The 11964-nt window shown below is 44.4% G+C and overlaps 1 long non-coding RNA gene and 1 pseudogene across 1 annotated transcript in view; one reads left to right on the top strand and one right to left on the bottom strand.

Moving 5' to 3' along the window:
• The window catches only part of LOC111951712 (opioid growth factor receptor-like protein 1), a 6729-nt pseudogene extending 5895 nt beyond the window's left edge, over nucleotides 1–834 (top strand).
• Nucleotides 835–7637: 6803 nt separating this feature from the next.
• LOC111951764 (uncharacterized) overlaps nucleotides 7638–11964 on the bottom strand; it is a 13488-nt gene continuing 9161 nt past the window's right edge. The window contains exon 3 of the long non-coding RNA XR_002875644.2: nucleotides 7638–8531. This is a non-coding gene — a long non-coding RNA (uncharacterized lncRNA). The remainder of the gene's footprint in view (nucleotides 8532–11964) is intronic.

The raw sequence follows: 11964 nt of genomic DNA, 5'->3' as shown, positions 1-11964 counted from the left end.
CGTACAACACAAACACACACACGTACACACACACCAACGACACATGCACGAGACGACATACAAACATGCAATGTACACATACAACACAACACACAAAACACACGGCCGCACATACACACACACAACCACAAGACACAGACACAGACACGTGCATACACACACCACAGAACACGTACACGCACACACATACAAACACACACTTACACATACCCACATGTACCCACAAACCACGTGACACACACACCGTGCACACACACACGTACACCACACGTATACAGTACACACAAACACACACACGACAAATCCAGCACACAGCACCATCACACACACAAACAACACACAATCAAAACACTACACACACACAAACCACACACAACAAACAATATACAAACACAGTACAGCAAAAATGATGCAGCACCACAACAAACAATACGACGCCACAGTACACACACAGCAAACACACGTGGCACACGCACATACACCACGGCCACGCCACAACACCACACACAGCACACAAACACAAAGAAGTATTAATTTCCTTCTGTTCATTGTCTTGCTTTCTTTTCTCTCTCCTGACATGGCAAGAAAGATGAGGTGTTTGGTGAAATAGCGACTCAATGGTTTGATGAAGTAACCTACCTTATTTTTTTCACCTGTCATTAGGTCACAGCACAACTCCTGCGGATCACGGCGGATTCTCAAGTCCTGGGTGAGCTTGGCTTCGAGGCTTTCAAAAAGCCCCCCTGGTGGCGTCTGCTGCTGGACGAGGCTTCTGTGGTCCGAGGCACCCCTGCCCTAACATGCGTGCCAGATCCCTGGAGGTACTACGTCTAACACAAATCCGCCCACGCTCCCCCCGCCGCAAGGCCTGCTCCGCTACGCACCCAGCACTAACACGGCCCAACACCTTCGCTCTGGGGCCCCCCCCCGGGGGCCCCCAAGGAAAAAAAAAAGGAGAGGAGCTGGGTGCTGGGCCAGGACCTCATCCTGGAAGAGGAGGGAGCGGAGGAGACCCCCCCATAGGGCTCGTAATCTGCTGAACGAAAGCAGGACTTCAGGGGAGGGGGGGATGGGGGAGGAGAAGGGGAGGGAACCAAGGGCTGTACCGCTTTCTACGGAAATCACTCCAGGAGGGGTGAAGGGCGAGTACATTGCAGACTGTACCACTGGAAAGAACTGAAGGGATAATAGTTTTTTTTTTTGGGGGGGGGGGGGGGGGGTCATTGTAAGAAATACTGGCCATGGCAATGTTTTTTGGTTGTAGAAATACTGGCCCATGCAATGTTTTTATGGACTTAAAAGTCATAGCTAAGTTGTAGTAGCTAAGTTTAGTATGCAGCACAATCCTTAACGTTAAACTACTCTTGCAATGTTTTCTCTCTATCACAATGTATTTTGTCCTTTTGTATTGATTGACTGCACTTGGCAATCCACTCATAATTGTACAGACCCTTCTAGCCAAGCAGATCACATTTAGGAGTTAGCATACAACAAACAGCCTGATTGGTTGGAAGTATGAAACAAACAATCTGATAGGATATAAACAACTGCTTGACAAGGCGGCTGCTGTGTGAAATCTTGCACCTTTGACAATCTGTGTCTTCCTATATGAGATATCTCTGTTACTTCCTGGTTACTTCTTGAGCTGATCTTCCTAATGGCTGCTGATCCTGGCGATGAGGGTGAATCATTGGCTGTCGGATCCCATCTTCCTACACAAAGCCTTCTGTAGCTTTCAGAGCAGCCAAGCTAGTCAGACGTACAGGCTCATAAGATTTTCAGGTATACTGTAATGTGATTGAAAATATGGGCTCAAGTATTAATACTGTAGCTACTAGATAGTATGTGTGTGTTGAGACTAGTGTGATTGTGATAAGCAGTGTGTGTACTACTACTATCTGAAGTGCCTCTTTTCTATTCATCTTTTATTGGTTAATTGTGTTCAGTTAGGGATGTGTGTGTGTACTGATCAATGTTTCAGTTAAATATTTTCATATATGAATTTGGTTAGCTGATGAGTTTTAGAGTAAAAGGTACGATTTGATTCCATAAGAAGAGAAACCGAACATTTCAATGTACTAGTATGATTATAACACGCAAATAACTGGACGGCAGCTTGGGATAGCACGTTTCTGTAGGGTACACATTTTACAGTACATTTACATCTGAGTCATCTAGCATACACATGATTCACAACAATACCTGGCACTTGGGTCCTGAATCCTGGACCATTCTATTGGGGAATAATTCATATGAATCCTAATGAGGATGATGTTGTTTTTTTATTGGGGAGAAAAAATGCAGAACTGTTGAGTGTATGTATATACACATACACATTTGTGGTATAGCCTCTCAAAAAGGAGGCTGAGTGAATGGCTTGAATCCAACTCTCTCTTTCTTATTCTCTCTCTCCTTCTCCCTAGCCATACATTATTGGTTGGCATTGCCATGTTAAAATGTGCCCTCTCTCTGTTTCTCTAAAGACCCTCACGTTGTTTAACTGCCCCTATCGTCATCTGGGTATAGATAGGTTTGGGAGAGGATGGGAGGATGGGGAAGAGGAGACGACTGGGGGAAGAGGACTAACTGTACATCCAGTCTATGGAACGCTGGAAAGCTCGTCTTGTCGATGCGTAAGTGTTCTGTTTCAGGTATAGATACATCTTTCTCTCTTTCTCTCTCTCTGTTGTCTTCCTTGTGACTGATTGGTCTCTGGATGTGTAAAGGTTCCCTTCATAAGTGTGTTTTGTAAATTGTATCAATTCTTGTGACTTGTATAAGCATAATGTTATGGCTGCTGTAATAAAATATGGCAAATCAACAGCAAAAGAACATGTGTACTTTATGTGAGAGATAAGAGAGAGAGTATATGGGAGTGGCACATCACTACAGACAAACGCCACCAGATCCATTTCTCATTGTTTGGCATGTACCAAGAACAACCAAGATTCTATCTGCAAAAAGTTCTGAACTCTCATTTGTTTGAATGGTGTCAGCAGTTTCCATCTTGTATTCTTTTGAACTTAACATGAATTGGGGTATTTAGAGTACTATATACACTGAGTGTACAAAACATTAAGAACACCTGCTTTTTCCATGACATAGACTGACCAGGTGAATCCAGCTGAAATCTATACTCCCTTATTGATGTAACTTGTTAAATCCACTTCAATCAGTGTAGATGAAGGGCAGGAGACAGGTTAAAGATGGATTTTTAAGCCTTGAGACAATTGAGACATGGATTGTGTATGTGTGCAATTCAGAGGGTGAATAGGCAAGACACACGTTTTAAGGGTTTTTGAACGGGGTATGTTAGTAGGTGCCAGACACACCGGTTTGTGTCAAGAACTGCAACGCTGCTGAGTTTTTCACGCTCAACAGTTTCCCGCGCGTATCAAGAATGGTCCACCACCCAAAGGACATCCAGCCAACTTGACACAACTGTGGGAATCATTGGAGTCATCATGGACCAGCATCCCTGTGGAACGCTTTCAGCATGTTGTAGAGTCCATCCCCTGGTGAATTGAGGCTGTTCTGAAGGGGGGAGGGGTGCGACTCAATATCAGCAAAGGTGTTCTTAATGTTATGTACACTCAGTGTAGCTAGAGAACATTAAACAGAACAAGGCTATGTCAATAACTCAGATACAACCTTCTAGTCCCAAGCTCTCGAAATTCACCATTAGATAGATAGAATATGTATGTTCTAGCCATTCTATGACCCAGACCTACTATAACCCTGACTGCCCAATACCAGTTTACAAGACCACAGAAGGCGAGTGTATAGCCTGTAGCACACAGATGAGTCTGAAGAGAGCCATGGATCTCCAGAGTTATGGCAATTTCAGTTAACAGCAGACATTTGGAATCTTAAACACTGAAATAACACACACTGGTTTGTGTTAATTGAGGTGTGTGTGGTGAGAAGAAAAATGTGTGAGGGATATGACACACACACACAACAAACACACACAACACCACACACACACACACAACGCAAGCACACACACACACACAAACCACACACACACACACACACACACACACACACACACACACACACACACACACACCCACACACCACCACCACACCACACACACACACACACACACCACACACACACACACACACAACAACACACACGTGGTCAGGTCAACAGCAGCTAATCATGCCTTCTAAGAGAATGCAGTATTTAATAGAGCTTATTGTGTAAGGTAAAGCCTTGCTGTGCTTACTTAGATGTTGGTTGATGTGATGATGTGTTGTTGAGTACAGAGTGGTACATTTGGACTGTTGTGTTACACTCTGTAGGATGATGCTCAGTTTTGGATTGGAGTCATCAGACTGCTGATCAATAATCAAATGTCCACCCGGACTATTTACAATGACACTACTCCCCCCCCCCCTTGTTTTTACACTGCTGCTACTCGCTGTTTATTATCTATGCATAGTCACTTTACCCCTACCTACATGTACATATTACCTCAATTACCTCGACTAACCTGTACCCCCACACATTGACTCGGTACCGGTACCCCTGTAGATGGCCTCGTTATTGTTATTTTATTGTGTTACTTCATATTTGATTTTTTACTTAGTTTATTTAGTAAATGTTTCTAACTCTATTTCTTGAACTGCATTGTTGGTTAAGGGCTTGTAAGTAAGCAATTCATGGTAAGGTCTACACCTGTTCTATTCGGCGCATGAGCGACAATGGAATGTATTTGATTTGAGTGTGTGGGTACGGTTCTTCATTGTATTTGATTTGAGTGTTGGGTACGGTGGGTTCGGTGTCATGTGTATTTGATTTGAGTGTGTGGGTACGGTGGGTTCGGTGTCATGTGTATTTGATTTGAGTGTGTGGTACGGGGTGGGTTCGGTGTCATGGTGTATTGATTTGATGTGTGGGTACGGTGGCTTCGGTGTCATGTGTATTTGATTTGAGTGTGTGGGTACGGTGGTTCGTGTCATGTGTTGAGTGTGTTGGGAGTGGAAGTAGAGGCATTCTGTGCCTAGTTCCGTTTGGGTGGAAGTTTCCCTGGTGAAATGTGTGGGTGTATAATTAGAGGTAGTGGTGAGCTGTGTTGGGTGTTCTGTGGTGAGCTGTGTTGGGGTGTTCTGTGGTGAGCTGTGTTGGGTGTTCTGTGGTGAGGGCTGTGGTTGGGGTGTTCTGTGGTGAGCTGGTGTTGGGTATTCTGTGGTGAGCTGTGTTGGGGTGTTCTGTGGTGAGCTGTGGTTGGGTGTTCTGTGGTGAGTGTGTTGGGGTATTCTGTGTGAGCTTGTGTTTGGGGTTGGTTTCTGTGGTGAGCTGTGTTGGGGTGTTTTGTGGTGAGCTGTGTTTGGGTGTTTCTGTGGTGAGCTGTGTTGGGGTTTTCTGTGGTGAACTGTGTTGGGTATTCTGGTGTGAGATGTGTTGTTGGGTGTTCTGTTGGTGAGGGTTGTGGTTTCTGTGGTGAGCTGTGTTGGGGTATTCTGTGGTGAGCTGTGTTGGGGTGTTCTGTGGTGAGATGTGTTGGGGTATTCTGTGGTGAGATGTGTTAGGGTATTCTGTGGTGAGCTGTGTTGGGGTATTCTGTGGTGAGCTGTGTTGGGGTACTTATGTTGAGCTATGTTGGGGGGGATGGATGCTGTGGTGTGTTGGGTAGGAGTATGGGATATTCTGTGTTGGGAAGTGGTTGTTACTGTGTGTTAAGTGCAGTGTGCCCACAGCACTGAATCATACTGACAGAATGAGGCGGCTGCCTCCTGGAATGGGTGCTGGAGCAGAGCGAGTGACTCACCCTGTGTGTGGGTATGTGTAAAGGAGAGAGACTATTTCAATTGGCGGCATTGTCTTACAGAGAAGGACCAAATAGGCCAAAATATTGTCTCTTCATCTTGTAACACACACACACATACATACAAACACATAGACTACAAAACACTCATCCTAAAACCACACATGTCTGTACCAGTATCACAGCATGTGTGTGTGCTTTATGTGTTACAATAATGTCACAGATCTGTGTGTGCACGCCTGGCTGCCCATGTGTGAGACTGACATTCACTCTCCTTCCAGATTAGAATGTATGCCTTAGCTATCTGTAACAGATGGCTTCACGATGTGTTACTCCTCTTCTTGTTTTGGACTGGAAACTCGTGCAGGTGTTGTGTCTGCACCTGATAAGTGAGCTACTTTCCGTCTGTACCACCAGTGGGCTCCAGGGATTTGTCCCTCAGAGTTGGTGTGATCATCATCACTATCCTCACCTAACATCCACACATTATTTGGAAGAAATATTTTGTTATGTGGGCCAATCAAAAGTTCAACCTCTAACACATTGTATGTATTATATTAGCTATTTGTAAGAGGTGCATATGACACATTTAATCAGATTTAGCGTTTGCACGTTGTCATCTACAGTTCCATGTAATAAATCAGAGTGACATTCAGAACTTGTATACTGTATATAGACATGTGAACTGGAAGGTAACATATGGCAAATAAAAAGGAAAAGATTAATAACAAACTTTATTGTTCCAAATGGGGAATTTATCTTGGACATACATCAACAAACCACTACCGTATAAAATTGATTAAATATTAAATCATCCCCTTCTCATGAACATTGCAAAATATAATAAAATGCAACAGTATTATGGTTGGATTGGACAACCTTTAATCTCAGCACCCAAAACCATATTTCACATGCGCTGTTTTGTTACGAGAGACTATAACCACTCTAAATTTCAAAATGGCATCCTGGGTTTCTCAGACGAAACTGGACTTAGATTTCGGGGTGTTTCAGTCTGAGGTCGAAACTAGTTACTCAGAGATCTTCTGCTTTCTAAGGCGCAGAAAGAGAAGTGAAAATAAGAGAAGCCTACACCCATAAGGACAAAGACAATATTGGAGTATGCAACTTATTTGACCAAGGAGTTGACCATGAATGAATGAATCAATGATATGTTGTTAAGGGGGTTCACAGGAGGTTACATGAGATGGAATCATACACACGCAATGTGCTTGGTTGACCTTTGACCCTTCTTGGTCAGACTGTTACTGTGATCCAACACTTTATCACAACACTCACATAATCCTGCCTCTCCAGCTGTACAATGTACATGTTATTCCATGTCTATGTGTAATTTTATGTGTGTGACTGTGTTAATGTCATAGTGTATAACAGCATTGCGCGCGCGTGTGTGAGAGAGAGTGGTGGCTCAGCCAGCTGTTCCATCCACCGCAGAAATCCCCAGGTCAGCTCTATGTGACACAGGTTTCAGTTCCTCATGGCAGAAAGACAAGCAGTGATATAAATATTGGAATAGAGATAGAAAGTATGTGAATCCCCTAAACAGTCCAAATGAGACCAACAGCACCGCAAGAGTTGAGGATGATAGTAAACCCATGGTTTAGTCTCGAGGATGATAGTAAACCCATGGTTTAGTCTCGAGGATGATAGTAAACCCATGGTTTAGTCTCGAGGATGATAGTAAACCCATGGTTTAGTCTCGAGGATGATAGTAAACCCATGGTTTAGTCTCGAGGATGATAGTAAACCCATGGTTTAGTCTCGAGGATGATAGTAAACCCATGACTGTTTTACTCTCATTGAATTAAATCACACACATGATTAATTACAAAACAGAGAAGATTGTGGTGAAGAAAAGCCTTTATTCATCATATTCAAAATACATTGAACACTTGCAATCTGCACCAATAGAAAACAATTGTTAGATCAAACAAATGACATTTTTACTGTTATTAAAAGCACACACTAACACAGAAACTCTCACCTTTACCCTATTTGAATAGCTGGAACTATCACCATGCCAACACCTCTGCAGTCTTTTAAGACCTGCAAGAGTGAGTCATCAAGGGAAGGGAAGCAGTGTTCAATGTGGAATCAGGCCTATAGTCATTCTGGATAATATATAAGGCAGTAATTCTATGGTACCTCCGATGCAATGTTTTTTATTTTTTTTAAATGTATTTATTTTTTATTCCGATGCAATGTGTGATCTGCAAGTAGAGAATGATAGAGGCCTCTAGTGGCCAAAAGCATTTTAGCATGGGCAGCGCCATTGAGGTGTTCCACTAGGGTTGGGCAGTATCCACATTTTCTCATATTGTCATACCGTCCTCTCATCCCAGGATGTATGATATTACCGGCCAAAAAACGCACAAAAAAAAGAAGCCCATTCGGTGTCTATTACCAGAATGCTAACAAAATTAGCACAAGTAATAGCGAATTTCCATTGAGGCTGCTAGCTAAATATGTTAACGAGCGCAGAGGCAATCCAACTCATAAAGTTATACATATATAGGTAGGAGCTACCAAATATCATTTTTGGTGAGTTTAGAACATTTATAAGCAAATGTGAACAAAGGACATTGTGTAAATGAACAAAGTTGAGAGGCATACTTGTCGGAAGGAAGAATAGTACTGGCTCTGGAGCAGCATGTGTACACGCTGTGTCTGTGTGGAGTCGCTAGGGCAATGGGCCTGCYTGCTCTGCTCTGAGAAGAAGGGGGAGGAGCAGATGGGCTAAGAACAGAGAGAAGAAAATTTTTATTAAAATCAAGATACAGATAACTCATCCAAAGGGCTTTGACTTCTTAAACACAGCACAAAGCTAACAATATTATGCGCCATCAACTTATTAATTCAGCCACTTAAAGTAGAAATGACAGCATTTTAGCAACATCAAATCTTACTAAAATCTGTTCATATACAGCCCAGGAAGAATATCAAACTTAGAATGTTTAGGAATTACGTATACCAARGCATTTGTGAAAATTCTATAGCATTAGAGTGGAAAAGCAGCTGTGCGTTTGGACAACTAATAGACAGTGCAGCAAATAAAACCTAATAAAAACATCTGTCTCGTCCAAGACAGGAGTCTACACAGACCGGTGCGCTGTAGCCAATCAGAGATATAGTAGGCCATCATACAAACAAGCCATTTACCACACGGGCCTGCCATCATTCACTTTGAACTGGACTGTGTGTTTACAGGCAGATGGGCCTGCCATCATTCACTTTGAACTGGACTGTGTGTTTACAGGCAGATGCAACAGCACGACTTCAGATCATTAGAACTCATTTGAATGTATTTTTACAAATATGTCAACACCGGGGAAGTCCTCTTACATTTGGGAACTTTACAGTCATATTGATCAAAGAAACATGAAAAGGTAGGTTCTCTCTCCCTCAGTTATGCACATCAACAACAAGATCAACAACTATTGCTAGCCCAAGCAAGATCAGCTGAAATCTAACAAAGGAACATTAGATAAACCCTCAACTTTTTCAGCTAGTTGGCTGTCAAAATTGCACTGATAAACAATGGGGAATTGTAGCCTACTCGTCATTCTGCAGCTTGCCTGCCAATGCATGCTTGTCCAAAACCAAGCACCCAAGCTAACTGGTTAAAGTTGGCAAGCTTGTTAGCCTCACTCTCACTCTGACCATTTTACTTGCTGAGCTTGTTAGGCTGTTTTGGCTACGTTGACTGACACCGGTCATATTCAGCGGGTGTTGTATGGAAATTCATCCGTTTTTCAGAGCACTCTCGTCTGAATTCGGAGTAGATAGCCAGAGGGACTTTGCGAATGCAAGAGATATGCTAAATGTATAACAGTCGTTAAAGTTCTTGCTAGCTAACCAAATGACACCTTTATCTCTAGCTGTGTACAGCCACCAAAAAACAATATGGAGGGGACAACGTCAGTCACTCACCCACTCCTCCAATGGCATGACATCCTCCTAACAGCTAGCTAACGTTAGGCTCCGTGTTTTTAGCTTGCTACATAAATAGATACGCTAGCCCATTATCCACATTAAGACTGACTTGGCTAGTTTGATTGTATTGATATTCCTAGCCTTAGTCACATTAGTCTGTTTTTGTCCAAAATATTGGCCAATGTACCAGGCCAGCTGTGATTTCCTATCTGAAAGCAATATGTTTTGGACTACCAAGAAATGTATTGGTAAATTATATGAATCATACATTGAACTGCATCCATATAGTCTGCCAACAATGCCTTAGTGTACACCATGGAATGTTGAGTCACATAGAACTTCTTTTTAAATCAAGTAATAAACTGGGAATTGTATATTTTTGACTGATATTATGATTGCAGATATGAAACAGACAAAGTAGTTAAAACGCTGTTTGTTCCACTTCAAACATAGTTAGACTAATTAGTCAGACTCTCCACTCGGATGAGAATTCTTGAACTGCATTTTCTCAGCAGACAGCGCTCCTACTGAACTGCATTCTCTCAGCAGACAGCGCTCCTACTGAACTGCATTCTCTCAGCAGACAGCGCTCCGACTTGAACTGCATTCTCTCAGCAGACAGCGCTCCTACTGAACTGCATTCTCTCAGCAGACAGCGCTCCGACTGAACTGCATTCTCTCAGCAGACAGCGGAGTTCAGTGGAGCGCTGTCTGTGAGAGAATGCAGTTCAGTCGGAGCGCTGTCTGCTGAGAGAATGGCAGTTTAGTCAGGAGGCTGTCTGCTGAGAGAATGCAGTTCAAGTCGGAGCGCTGTCTGCTGAGAGAATGCAGTTCAGTCGGAGCGTCTGTCTGCTGAGAGAATGCAGTTCAGTCGGAGCGCTGTCTGCTGAGAGAATGCAGTTCAGTCGGAGCGTGGGTTGCTGGAGAGATGCAGTTCAAGTCGGACGGCTGTTGCTGAGAGAATGCAGTTCAGTCGGAGCGCTGTTGCTGAGAGAATGCAGTTCAGTCGGAGCGCTGTCTGCTGAGAGAATGCAGTTCAGTCGGAGCGCTGTCTGCTGAGAGAATGCAGTTCAGTCGGAGCGCTGTCTGCTGAGAGAATGCAGTTCAGTCGGAGCGTCTGTCTGCTGAGAGAATGCAGTAAGTCGGAGCGCTGTCTGCTGAGAGAATGCAGTTCAAGTCGGAGCGCTTGTCTGCTGAGAGAATGCAGTTCAGTCGGAGCGCTGTCTGCTGAGAGAATGCGTTCAGTGGAGCGCTGTCTGCTGAGAGAATGCAGTTCAGTCGGAGCGCTGTCTGCTGAGAGAATGCAGTTCAGTCGGAGCGTGTCTGCTGAGAGAATGCAGTTCAGTCGGAGCGCTGTCTGCTGAGAGAATGCAGTTCAGTCGGAGCGCTGTCTGCTGAGAGAATGCAGTTCAAGTCGGAGCGCTGTCTGCTGAGAGAATGCAGTTCAAGTCGGAGCGCTGTCTGCTGAGAGAATGCAGTTCGTAGGAGCGCTGTCTGCTGAGAGATGCAGTTCAGTCGGCGCTGTCTGCTGAGAGAATGCAGTTCAGTGGAGCGTGTTGCTGAGAAAATGCAGTTCAGTCGGAGCGCTGTCTGCTGAGAGAATGCAGTCAGTCGGAGCGCTGTCTGCTGAGAAAATGCAGTTCAGTGGAGCGCTGTCTGCTGAGAGATGCAGTTCAAGTCGGAGCGCTGTCTGCTGAGAGAATGCAGTTCAGTAGAGCGCTGTCTGCTGAGAAAATGCAGTTCAGTCGGAGCGCTGTCTGCTGAGAGAATGCAGTTCAAGTCGGAGCGCTGTCTGCTGAGAGAATGCAGTTCAGTAGGAGCGCTGTCTGTGAGAGAATGCAGTTCAAGTCGGAGCGCTGTCTGCTGAGAGAATGCAGTTCAGTAGGAGCGCTGTCTGTGAGAAAATGCAGTTCAGTCGGAGCGCTGTCTGCTGAGAGAATGCAGTTCAGTCGGAGCGCTGTCTGCTGAGAAATGCAGTTCAGTGGAGCGGCTGTCTGCTGAGAGAATGCAGTCAGTCGGAGCGCTGTCTTGCTGAGAGAATGCAGTTCAGTCGGAGCGCTGTTGCTGAGAGAATGCAGTTCAGTCGAGCGCTGTCTGCTGAGAGAAATGCAGTTCGTGGACGGCTGTCTGCTGAGAGAATGCAGTTCAGTCGGAGCGCTGTCTCTGAGAGAATGCAGTTCAGTCGGAGCGTGTCTGCTGAGAGAATGCAGTTCAGTCGGAGCGCTGTCTGCTGAGA

Source organism: Salvelinus sp. IW2-2015, linkage group LG25 (genome assembly GCF_002910315.2).
Source record: "Salvelinus sp. IW2-2015 linkage group LG25, ASM291031v2, whole genome shotgun sequence".
NCBI classification, from domain to species: domain Eukaryota; kingdom Metazoa; phylum Chordata; class Actinopteri; order Salmoniformes; family Salmonidae; genus Salvelinus; species Salvelinus sp. IW2-2015.
The sequence above is the reverse complement of the archived record's forward strand: the minus strand, read 5'-3'. Positions and strand labels throughout refer to the sequence as shown.